The sequence below is a fragment of the Pituophis catenifer genome, unplaced genomic scaffold (assembly GCF_029215685.1).
Source record: "Pituophis catenifer annectens isolate HBS135680 unplaced genomic scaffold, rPitCat1.0.hap2 SCAF_18, whole genome shotgun sequence".
In the NCBI taxonomy this organism is placed as follows: Eukaryota; Metazoa; Chordata; class Lepidosauria; order Squamata; family Colubridae; genus Pituophis; species Pituophis catenifer.
The window spans coordinates 8,692,888-8,705,398 of NW_027256898.1; the positions used below are offsets into that span (position 1 = coordinate 8,692,888).

The window sequence follows — 12,511 nt, forward strand, 5'->3', positions numbered from 1 at the left end:
CAGAGGTTCACTCATCTGTGGAATATCCTGTTACAAATTTCTTCAATCCAGCATTTCCCCCCCTCCCCCCCCTCAGAATCAAGTTGATTTGATTTAGCAACAGAAACGCAATTATAATGGATCACAAATCCATGTTCAGCTGATGAATGGAATGAAGTGGCTTGGAGGGAGTCTTACGGAGATTCTCAGTCTTTCTTTCAAAAGGCAACTGGATTTTCTGGTTTTTCTTTGGAGACGTTTTGCTCAATAGTGGGTTCCTCCTGGTTCGGCCGAGCCGATAGCGGTGACGATATGACATCACCGAGCCGGTACTCTTTGTTCAGAAGCTGGGCCCTCCACTCCCCCGTGTTATTCTTATCTTTTATTTGGCCCCGCCCCCAATCTATTCGCTGCCTCCCGAGTCCCAGCTGATCGGCTAGAAGGAAAAAAACTGATTAAACTCTTGCCGTGGGGCTTCAAAGGGCCGCCCTACAGCTGATCAGTGTTAAAAGGCAGTGTGGTGGTAGACCAATGCGCTCGAAAAACAAATGGGTAAACCGGTGCCTCCAAAATCAAATGAGTAGATCGGTGCCTCCAAAAACAAATGGGTAGACTGGTACAGCTCTGCAAGCAGTTAAAAGCCTGGTAGACCAGTACTTCTGCTAAATCCTAAAGAATTGTCACATGACCATCAAACCACGCCCACAAAATAAGCCACGCCCACAGAACCGGTAGTAAAAAAAATTTAGAACCTACCCCTGGTTTCGCTTCTCATCCAAGGAGTTTCTTCAACTCTGACTGGACGGTGGGGAATGGAAGGATTTATAACTCCTTGCAGACAGCTGGTCGTTGGCATCCTTTTAGAGAGTCGTGGAGGCCACTTGGAGGTTTACCTGTGTCCTCAGGGTCACCTGAGTGGGGCTAATGATTGTGGAGCCTTCTTGGAATTTCTGAAAGGACTTGTGTTGTAGACTGGAGATGGATGATGTCGTATCCCATCCCTTCTGTTGAGAGAGGGCTGTTCGATTTGGACATAGATGGCCTCCTTGACCCCTCTTTCAAACCAGCCGTCCTCTCTGACCAAAATGCTGTCCTCAAAAGAGTGGCCAAGAAGGCTCCACACCCGTTTGCATCACTCAGGTGATCCTGAGGACACAGGTAAACCTCCAAGTGGCCTCAACGACTCTCTAAAAGGATGCAAGCGACCAGCTGTCTGCAAGGAGTATCAATCCTTCCCTTCCCCACCATCCAGTCAGAGCTGAAGAAGCTTCTTGGATGAGAAGCAAAACCTCTTCAAAGGAAAAAAAAAAACAGAAAGTCCAGTGGCCTCTCAAAAAAAACAAAAAAAAAAAACCACTTTTGGGCTTGCTTGGCGGATCTGAATGAAATCCATCATTTCAGTTGGGTCTGGCTTGATGAGGACCCTTTTATGGCTCTTGGCATCAATGATACCAGTCGTAAGTCGAGGACTTCACAACCGTGGCATTCGCTCTACAACCACCGTAAAAACGATAGTAAAATTGTCATGACTTACGACCGTACAGGTAGTCCTCAACTTACAGCCATTTGCTTAGTGACCGTTCGAAGTTACAACTGCCCTGAAAAAAAGTGACTTACGACTGTTCTTCACACCGACGACAGTTGAAGCATCCCCACGATCAAAATTCAGACGCTTGGCAACTGGGTCATATTTATGACGGTTGCACATGTCCCGGGAGCCACTTTCATGGGACTAACTTAACAACTCCCTTAACCATGGTGGCAAAGAAAAGTTGTAAAACGGGGCGAAACTCGCTTAACGACTTCCTTGTTTAACCACAGAAATTTTGGGCTCGCTTGTTGGTCGTAACGTCGAGGATTACCCGTAATGGGAAATCCCTATTACGGTCGTAAGTCGGGGAGTACCTTCTATGCCACCTTGAGCTCTGGCACACGTCTTTGGGGCATCGCTTTCTCTGGGCAGTTGTGATGGTGGGTTGCTGACAACACGCCCAGTGGGATAGAGGCACGGATGGGATTCAGCCGGTTTGGACCGGATGCTAATTTTACTTCTGGATCATCGAACCGGTAGTTGCAAGGACTGGCTGGCCCGCCCCACCCTGCCCCGCCCCTCCTAGGAATCTCCACGCGGCCCGTTTCAGATGCTAGGAGGCTCTGGGAGGGCGAAAAACGGGCCTCCCGGAAGTCGGGAAACGGGCCCGTTTCTGGTCTCCGGAGGGCCTCCAGAGCCCGGAGGAGGCCGTTTTCACCCAGAGGCTCAAGAAAAGCCTCCGGAGCCTGGGGAGGGCGAAAATTCCCTCCTCCCCGCCGTGGTGCAAGAGGCCGAGTAGGCCACGCCCACCCAGCAACCGGGCAGAGAACCGGTTCCTAATATTCCTAAAATGTTAGGAATATTCCTAAAAAATTTTTTGAATCCCAACCCTGGATAGAGGTGACTGTGTTGCAACCAGTCACGTCCTGAGCAGAAGGACCAGGAAGCTCTGTTCAGAAGGAAAAGAAACATAGGAAATAAGAATTAACACATGGTGTGGGAAAACCAGGGTTAGGGGAGAGAAAAGGGCAGAAACGGGGAAGGGGGGGGTTTGGAAGGAGAGCCCCTCGGCAGAAAGGACCATGACTCATCGCGGCCCACCGTGGCCGCCCGAGTTGTCGGCATTCGCAGCTCCTGCCGTCGCTGCTTGATTGGAGAGAGAGAGAGAGAGAGAGAGGGAGAGAGAGAGAGACAGACGTGGGGGATAAGGAGTCCACATTTACATATAAATGAAGATATTTACAAATTAATGCATTTTGAGCAAAAGGAAGGTCCCAGCGCTGCAGCTGCCAAGGCGACAGCCTGCTGAAGAATGGGCTGGAGGGGAGGGGGAGGGGGATCCGGTAGCTAGTGCGAGGCAGCAGGCAGGAGCGGGTCCTCCGAATGGGTTTCCCCCCCGTCCAGGGGACCTGGCTCTCTCAGCTCAATCAATTAATCAGAATAGAGCAGGAAGGGACCTTTGGAGGTCTTCTAGCTGAAGCAGGAGACCCTACACCATTTCAGACAAGTGACTGTCCAGTCTTTTCTTTAAAGCCTCCAGTGATGAAAGCACCCCCACAATTTCCGGTGGCAAGCTGTTCCACGGGTTAATTGTCCTCACCGTTAGGAAGTTTTTCCTTCGTTCCAGGTTGCTTCTCTCCTTGATTAGTTTCCATCCGTTGTTTCTTGTCTTGCCTTCTGGTGCTTTGGGAAAACAAGTGGACCCCCTCCTCTTAGGGGCAGCCTTTCAAGAAGAGGGGGGGGCGGAGAGAGAGCTGCAGCTTACAGGTAGTCCTCATCTTACGACTATAATTGGGGCCAGAAATTCCGTGGCTAAGCAATTCTTTCATTCATTTTATGACATTTATACCAGAAGTGGTATTCAGCCGGTATTCAGGTTCAGACTGGTTTGGGCTAACTGGTAGTGGGTACCCATCCAGGCGAAATCCCGTCCTATATCACTGTGTTTTTGATGTCGCATCAGAGATGAAATGCTCCCGGTTCGGACTGGATCACCCGATCCGGTAGCGATGGAGGCGGGTGGTTCGGAGAACCAGTAGCAAAAATCCCTGCCCCCCCCCCACATGCCCAGCTGAGCCGCGTGATCATCAGAGGCTTTTCTTCTTTTAAATGCCTCTGACGATCCAAAGCTGAGTTGCCTGATCGGCAGAGGCATTTAAAAGAAAAAAAGTCTCTGATGATCAGGCAACTCAGCTGGGATCGTCAGAGGCTTTTAAAAGAAAAAAAAGCCTCTGATGATCCTGTAACTCAGCTGGGATCGTCAGAGGCTTTTAAAAGCAAAATGGTTTTAAAAGTAAAAAAAAAAAAAAAAGTTGGCCATGCCCACCCAGTCACATTACCCCCCCCACACCAAGCCACGCCCACAAAACCAGTAGTAACAAATTTTAGATTTCACCACTGTGTCGCTTGTATGTGTGGATGGCATGCGCAAGCGAATTGCCTTGTTTTGTGACACTGCACGCATGCGCGGATGCTGCGTGCGTGTGCTCACATTTCCGATACTGGCCGAAATGGCTGCTACAGTATGTGAAGCCCACCTGTGAGTTATACACAGTTGTTAAGTGAGTCGCGCCCAATTTTATGACCTTGCTGCTGCAGTCGTTAAGCGAAGCATGCTGTCGTTGAGAGAACCAGGCTTCCCTTATCATGGCTTGTTCGGGGGGGTTGGAAACGGAGCTCCCCCGATTCCCGACTCTACCGCCACCGTCATGAACGCCTGTCCGATACCAAGCTCCCGAATTTTGATGGCCATGTGGGCCGCAGGGATGTCGTAAGTGCAAGGATCGGTCCTAAAGTCTCCTTTTTCCCCGCACCGTCGTAACTTTGAATAGTCATTAAATGGAAGGTCGTAAGTGGAGGAAAATCTGTACAAGCAAAAGTCCTTTTTTTTTTTGCAGAAGATCCCATGCTAGGCAAGAGAAACTTCTCAGTTTCTTTTGGTGCTCCATTCTCCAGCATCCCCTTAAAGGCCAATGGGAGACAGGGAGCCTTTAAGGAGGGGGGGGGCTGAAGGAAGTTTCAATTTTGCCCCCCCCCCTTTCTATAAGTGAGCTCGACCTCCCCGTCCTCAAATCCCCTCCAGGTTCTAGCTTTTCTTCCGACGGCTTCCCATTGCTTCACCTCCTGGGCTCTGCGCATAATTATGCACATAAAATATATTCCCACAATGGGGCTTGCAAATGGGGGGGGGGGGCGGGTGGGAATCGGAGGGAAATTGAAGAAGCTTTTAATGAAAGGAATAAATCTTTGCATTTATGGTTAAACTCGGCCACTTTGCAGGACAGGAGGAATGGGAAAGTCACACACACACCTCTTGCCCAGTGGTGAAATCCAAATTTTTTTTACTACCGGTTCTGTGGGTGTGGCTTGGTGGGCGTGGCAGGGGAAGGATACTGCAGAATCCACATTCCCTCCCCACTCCTGGGGGAAGGATATTGCAAAATCCCCATTCCCACCCCACTCCAGGGGAAGGATATTGCAAAATCCCCATTCCCTCCCCACTCCAGGGGAAGGATACTGCAGAATCCACATTCCCTCCCCACTCCTGGGGGAAGGATATTGCAAAATCTCCATTCCCTCCCCACTCCTGGGGGAAGGATACAGCAAAATCCCCATTCCCACCCCACTCCTGGGGGAAGGATATTGCAAAATCTCCATTCCCACCCCACTCCTGGGGGGAGGATACTGCAAAATCCCCATTCCCACCCCACTTCTGGGGGAAGGATACTGCAAAATCCCCATTCCCACCCCACTCAGGGGCCAACCAGAGGTGGCATTTGCTGGTTCTCCGAACTACTCAAAATTTCCGCTACTGGTTCGTCAGAACCTGCTGGATTTCACCCCTGCCCTCGCTCATGTTTTCCGAAGCCCCAGGGCTGTTTTTCTCACTCTCTCCCCCATCAAATGTAGCCAAGGCCGCTCTTGCGTTCAGCCCCTTGGAGACCGGTTCTGTTGGGGAAGGAAGGGCCTTGGGCTCAAGTCCTCCAACTGAACCCCTTTTATTTATTTTTGCAGCTGTCTCTGGAGGCCCAAATGCAGCCTCTCAAAGGGCTTAATTTTCTTTCTAGCCCTGAACTTCAGTTTTTCACGCCTACAATTACAAAAAAAAACACCGCCGCTCCTTCGATTCAGCCCAGCTGCCAGCAATAACACGACATCTCCATCTCAATGGTAAAAAAAGGGGGTCCCCCCCCAATTTCCTGGTCCAACCCCCCCCAATGAAGCACACTCCATCCACTCTGCTTATCTCTCCAGATGCAGCTAAAGTAAACTGTTGACCGCAGCAAAACAGCAGCCTCTCTGGCTCTGAGCAGTTGGGTGTTCTTGAACCCATCTCCCACAGCCAAGCCAGTATGGGCCGCGGCAAGGCATAATGGGCCTTGTCGTTTAGCAAGGTTGAGAGATACACAGGCCTGTTTTGAGAGTCTCTGGGACCTTCTCTAGATTATCCTAAGGAATAGAAAGAGGTCTGGAGAGGATAAAATCTCCAGGGTAGGCCAGATATTTTGTTTTTTCATTCTTTCTTTCCTCCCTCCCTCCCTCCCTCCTTCTTGCTTTTTCTTTTATTTCCTCCCTCCCTCCCTTTCTTTTTCTTTCATTCTCTTTTCCCTCCTCCCTCCTCTATATTTTTCTTTCTTTCCTTTCTTTATTTGTCCCTTTCTCCTTCCCTCCCTCCCTCCCTTTTTCTTTCATTCTCTTTTCCCCCATCCCTCCCTCCCGCCTCTTTATTTTTCTTTCTCTCCTTTCTTCATTTGTCCTTTTCCTCCCTCCCTCCTTTCCTCCCTTCTTCTCATCCCTTCCTTTCTCAACCCTTCCTTTCTCATATCCCTTCCTCCCTCCCTCCTATTACTTTCCCCTATCCCTTCCTCCCTCCTTTCTTTCCTTTCTCTCATCCCTTCCTTTCTCATATCCCTTCTTCCCTCCCTCCCATTCCTTCCCCATCCCTTTCTCCCTCCTTTCCATTCTTTCTCTCATCCCTTCCTTCCCTCCCTCCCTCCCTCCCTCCTTCCTCTTATCTCTCCATTCCTTCCTTTCCTCCCTCCCTCCCTCCTATTATTATCCCCTATCCCTTCCTTCCTTCCTCCCTCCTTTCTTTCCTTTCTCTCATCCCTTTCTTTCTCATATCCCTCCCTCCCTCCCATTACCTTCCCCATCCATTTGTCCCTCCCTCCTTTCTTTCCTTTCTCTCATCCCTTCCTTTCTCATATCCCTTCCTCCCTCCCTCCCATTACCTTCCCCATCCATTCCTTCTCCTTTCCTTCCTCAATCTCATCTCTTCCTCCCTCCCTCCTATTACCTTCCCCTATCCCTTCCTCCCTCCTTTCCATTCTTTCTCTCATCCCTTCCTTCCCTCCCTCCCTCCCTCCTTGCTCTTATCTCTCCATTCCTTCCTTCCTTTCCTCCCTCCCTCCCTTCCTTTCTTTCCTCCCTCCCTCCCTTTCTTTCTTCCCTCCCTCCCTCCCTCCTTCTCTCTCTCTCTCTCTCCCTCCCTCCCTCCCTCCCTCTCTCTCTCTTTCTTTTTTTCTTTCCTCCCTCCCTTCCTTCCTCCCTCCCTCCCTCCCGACATTCAAAACCCAGCATTTTATGCTGGCTGCCGTTTGCACATTTGCAAATTATCCATATAATCTGTGTCTTTTCCCGCACGCTTCGAGAGTGAGCGTATCCTTTCTCTTGAAATGGCGCTGTGTGACAAGCATTCCTCTGATTTGCCCACCGCAATCCTGCCGGTTTCGCACGCAACCACGCAGAGGTGCAAGCATTTCAAACTAGTCAGAAATCCGTAACAAAAACACTACAACAGTTGGATTTTTTCCCCCCCTTCCCTTCCGGCGTGTGTTTTCGGACAGTCGTCCCCGTCCCCCTGGCCCTCCCTCCCCGCTGCCAATCCAGCGAATTAATTACAGCTGTTTGCCTCTTCTATTTTTAAATCCTTTGCTGCCAAAACCCTAATCAGCTGCTCATTCATTGTATGTCTGCAACTTGGCTCGCTGCCTTCGTCCCCAACATCAGCTTGAGGCCCCTTTGTGAGTAGGCAGTTCCCCGGGAGAACGGGGTGACATGGCTTCCCAGTAGGGGCACTGAGATCTTCCTGCCATCTCTGGGGGGTCCTCCTGACCCTGGTTCAGACAGCACCCTAAGCCCGTGATGGCGAACTTATGGCACACGCGGAGCCAAATCTGTGGGCACGTGAGCGTTGCCCTCGGTCAGTTCCAGCGTGCATGCGCGCACCGGCCAGCTGATGTTTGGGCCTTCTGGGCCCACCGAAAGTCAGGAAATGGGCTGATTCCAGCCTCCAAAAGGCCTTCAGGAGGGTGGGGAAAGCTGTTTTTTGCCCTCCCCAGGCTCCAAAAAAGCCTCTGGAGCCTGGGGAGGGCAAAAAAACGAGCCTACCAGGCCCACCGGTAACCTTTTTGCCGCCGTGTGCGAAAAGCGGGGGAAGCATGGGGGGTGGGGTCGTGCACCCATGCACAGGGGGGCAGGGCGGGGCATGGATGGCATTGAATTATGGATGTGGACACACACATGCGTGACCCCCCCTGGACTCCCCCCGCTTTTGGCACACGATGGAGAAAAGATTAACCATCACTGCCCTAAGCTGTACAGACTTTGGGGAGGGGCACCGATGGCGCGAGAATCCGTGAGCTGAGGAAAGGGGGTGGAAATGAAGGTAAAGCCAAAAAGAGGTAAAGCCTGGCTTTGTAAAATGTCGCTTGGCTCACTCGCTTGAGCTCAGCATAATCCCCTTTGCACCTTCTGAATCTCATCTACCCAGATGTACATATGGTCCTGCCTTTTGCCTTTTCTTTCTTTGCATGCAAAGAAGTTACGCTGCCTGCATGTACAGGGATTTCTTTACCAGCCACCACGATAGGGACTGGCAACTTGATTGTTCAGCAAAGCAACGGGTGAGTGAAAGATCACAGGATTTTCCTCAGCTTTCCTTTGCTTACAGACATGCAAGAGGGCATCGTTGCGAGGACTGGTGGCAAAGTTACTTTTTCGTCACCGTCATAATGTCAAATGGTTGCTAAATGGGGCAGTCGCTAAACGAGGATCATCATTCTCTCATTGGCCTTCCGTGTGCAACCCACATTCTTTATCACAGCCGAATGCTGTGGGGGAGGTGGAATGTCAGGTTTAGCCACCTCTGTCTTTCTGCTGGGGTTGGCGTCACGGGTAGTCCTTGACTTATGACCGCAGTGAAGCCCAACATTTCTGTTGCTAAGCAAGACAGTCAGGTGTTATTTGGCCCCATTCTACGACCTTTCTTGCCACGGTTGTGAAGTGAATCACTGCAGTTGTTAAGTGAGCAATGCGGTTGTTAAGTGAATCTGGCTTCCCCATTGACTTTGCTTGGCAAAAAGTCGCCAAAGGGACCGCGGGATACTTGCAACCGTCATAAATACGAGTCAGTTGCCGAGCTGACTGAATTCTGATCATGCGACCGTGGGGGATGCTGTGACGGTCGTAAGTGTGAAAAACAGTCACAAGTCCCTTTTTTCAGTGCCGTCGTAACCAGTGGTGGATTTCAAATTTTTTTACTACCGGTTCTGTGGGCGTGGCATAGCTTGGTGGGCGTGACTTGGTGGGCATGGCAGGGGAAGGATACTATAAAATCTCCATTCCCTCCCCACTCCAGGGGAAGGATACTGCAAAATCCCCATTTCCTCCTGATCAGCTGGGGCTCGGGAGGCAGAGAATAGATGGGGGCAGAGCCAATCAGAGGTGGTATTTGCCGGTTCTCCGAACTCCTCAAAATTTCCACTACCGGTTCTCCAGAACTGGTCAGAACCTGCTGAAACCCACCTCTGGTCGTAACCACAAATGATCACTAAGCGAATAGCAATAGCCGTTAAGATTTATATCCCGCTTTTACAGGGCTTCACAGCCTTCTCTTAAGCGGTTTACAAACGTCAGCCTCTTGCCCCCCCAACGATCTGTGTCCTCAGCTTGGAAGGATTGGAAGTCTGAGTCCACTGAACTTGAGCCGGTCAGAATCGAACTCATGGCTGTGGGCAGAGTTACCCTCAGAGCAACCGGTTCGGATTTCACCACTGCTTCAAACGGTCACTAAACGAGGACGGCGGAGGGTGGTGATGACGGCGGAGAGTGGTGGTGGAATTGATTGGCAGAAATAGTAAACTGGAAACCCTGCCACTTAGTAGCCACTAAGCCCCTTCCCCTCCCTTCTCTGCAATGAACCTAGTCCAGCAAGCGATTTTGTCTTCCTTACTAATTTTACAGCTTCTTTTACACCCTGGGCTTTAAATTGGAGTATAAAAACATTCTTGAGAAGTGTAAAATGGTTTAGAATCAGAATAATCGGTCTTTTGATTAGTTTCCAACCATTGTTTCTTGTGTCCTGCCCTCTGGTGCTTTGGAGAATAATTTGACCCCTTCTCTTCTTTGTGGCAACCGCTCAAATATTGACATACTGCTATCATATCACCCCCTAATTCTTCTTTTCGTTAGACTAGCCAGACCCAAAACCTGCAGCCCTTCTTCCTGTGGTTTAATCTCCAGGCCTTTGATCATCCTAGTTGCTCTTCTCTGAACTTTTCCCAGGGTCTCCACATCTTTTTTTTTTTTGTAATGTAGTGACCGGAATTGGTTGCGGTATTCCAGGTGTGGCCTTACTACGGCTTTATAAAGCGGCGCTAATACCTCACGTGATCTTGATTGTATGCAGGGGTGGGCTTCAAAAATTTTAGCAAGGGGTTCGCTGCCTGGTTGCTGGGTGGGCGTGGCTGAGTCGGCCTCCTGCACCACGGCGGGGAGGGGTGTTTTTGCCCTCCCCAGGCTCCAGAGGCTTTTTTCGAGCCTCTGGGAGGGTGAAAATGGCCTCCCCAGGCTCCGGAGGGCCTCTGGAGCCGAACTTCCGGTAGGCCCATTTTTCGCCCTCCCCGAGCCTCCGTGCACGCCCTGCATTTACCTGCATCCAAAACGGGCCGCATGGGGACTCCTGGGAGGGGAGGGGAGGGGAGGGGCAGGGTGGGCGGGGCCAGCCAGGAGTGCGATTTGGGAGTTCTCGGAACTGCACAGAATCTTAGCTAGAGGTTCTCCCGAACCCTCAGCAGCCCACCCCTGATTCTATGCCTCTGTTTATACAACCAGGGATTGTATTACCTTTTTTGGCGGCAGCTGCACACAGCTGGCTCATATTCAAGTGATCGTCCCAAGGTCCCTCTCACAGTGACTGTTTTTGAGCCTCATCCGTACGTTATACCAGTGGTGAAATCCAATTTTTTTTACTACCGGTTTCTGTGGGCGTGGCTTGGTGGGCGTGGCAGGGGAAGGATACTGCAAAATCCCCATTCCTTCCCCACTCCTGGGGGAAGGATATTGCAAAATCTCCATTCCCACCCCACTCGGGGGCCAGCCAGAGGTGGTATTTGCCGGTTCTCCGGATTGCTCAAAGTTTCCGCTACCGGTTCTCCAGAACCTGCTGGATTTCACCCCTGCTGTATACCTTCGGTTTCTCCTGCCTAAATGTAAAACTTTGCTTTTCTCCACGTTAAAATTCATTTCGTTAGATAGGGTCCATTGTTCAAGTTTGTCAAGGCTGGATATCACTTTCCTTTCTCGTTTCTGTTTTTTTTTTTGGGAAGGAAAGGTATGATCTGCTGCAGGGGCGGGATTCAGATATTTTAGCAACCGGTTCTTTGCCCAGTTGCTGGGTGGGCGTGGCCTACTCTGCCTTCTGCACCCGGGGGGGGTGGTGTTTGCCCTCCCCAGACTCCGGAGGCTTTTTTTGAGCCTCCGGGAGGGCGAAAACGGCTTAGGAAGGGCGATTTTTTTCCAAAGTCAGTTATTGAAAGAATTATTATTTTCGTCTTAATTTAGCGCAGGTCGCTTTTAAGGATTGCTTCTTAAATTATTTTCTTCTGAATTTAGCACAGGTCGCTTTTAAAAGTTGCTTGTTAAATTATTTTCTTCTGAATTTAGCACAGGTCGCTTTTAAAAGTTGCTTGTTAAATTATTTTCTTCCGAATTTAGCACGGGTCGCTTTTAAGGATTGCTTCTTGCAGGTTTTTTTTTTTTTTTTGATCTGAGCTGGATTTCAAACTGACCGAATTCTTGTTGATTTGCAGTTAAAGATATTTAGGATAAGAAAAATGAACAGAACGAGGTGGTTAAAAAACAAAACTTTGCAGAAAGTTGGATTAAGCTGGAAGGGGTTTTGTGGCAGTTAACTTTCCATCCCCGTTTCTCAATTCACACATTGCCCCCCCCCCCCCGATTTAAGAACTGGGTTTATTTCCATAGATCGGACCTCGGGGTGTATGGGGGGGGGGGGGCTGGCTTCCTTCATCGTAAAATCACTCATCCAGGTTTGTCGGAGGAGAAAAATTGTGGCTTTTGGCCCCAACAGTGCAGAGCGATGCGGACCACACTATTTTTTTTTTCCTTCCTGCCCCTTAAATCCTGGCTTTGGGTCCCGAGGAGCTGGCTTCCTGCTCAGCCTAATTGCGGTGGAATCCACTGACATGAGTAATTACTGTTTTGCAAGGATTTCGCTGGCTTTACTAATTGATTCCATATTCTCTGACTTGACAATTTCTTTATTGGAGGAGGCAAAATATGCTTGCTTTCGTTCCCTCTGCTGCTGACAGTACTCTTTCTTTCTTTCCTTCCTTCCTTCTTTCCTTTCTTTCTTTCCTTCCGTCCTTCCTCTCTCTGACTCCCTTCCTTTCTTGCCCTCCCCTTCCTTCCTTGTTCCTTCCTCCCTTCTTTCCTCTCTGTCTCCTTCCTATCCTTCCTTCATCTCTGACTCCCTTCCTTCCCCTTCCTTCCTTCCTCTCTGTCTCCTTCCTTCCCCTCTTTCTGTCTCCCTTCCTTTCATCTCTTCCCCTTCCTTCCTCCCTCCCTCCCTTCCACTCTCTCCATCTCCTTCCTTCCTTCCTTCTTTCCTTTCTTTCCTTCCTTCCTTCCTTCCTCTCTCTGACTCCCTCCCCTTCCTTCCTTGTTCCTTCCTCCTCTCTGTCTCCTTCCTTTCCTTCT

The 12,511-nt window shown here is 50.1% G+C and overlaps 1 protein-coding gene across 1 annotated transcript in view; it reads left to right on the plus strand.

Moving 5' to 3' along the window:
* The window catches only part of IGSF21 (immunoglobin superfamily member 21), a 245,122-nt gene that overhangs the window by 168,116 nt on the left and 64,495 nt on the right, over positions 1–12,511 (plus strand).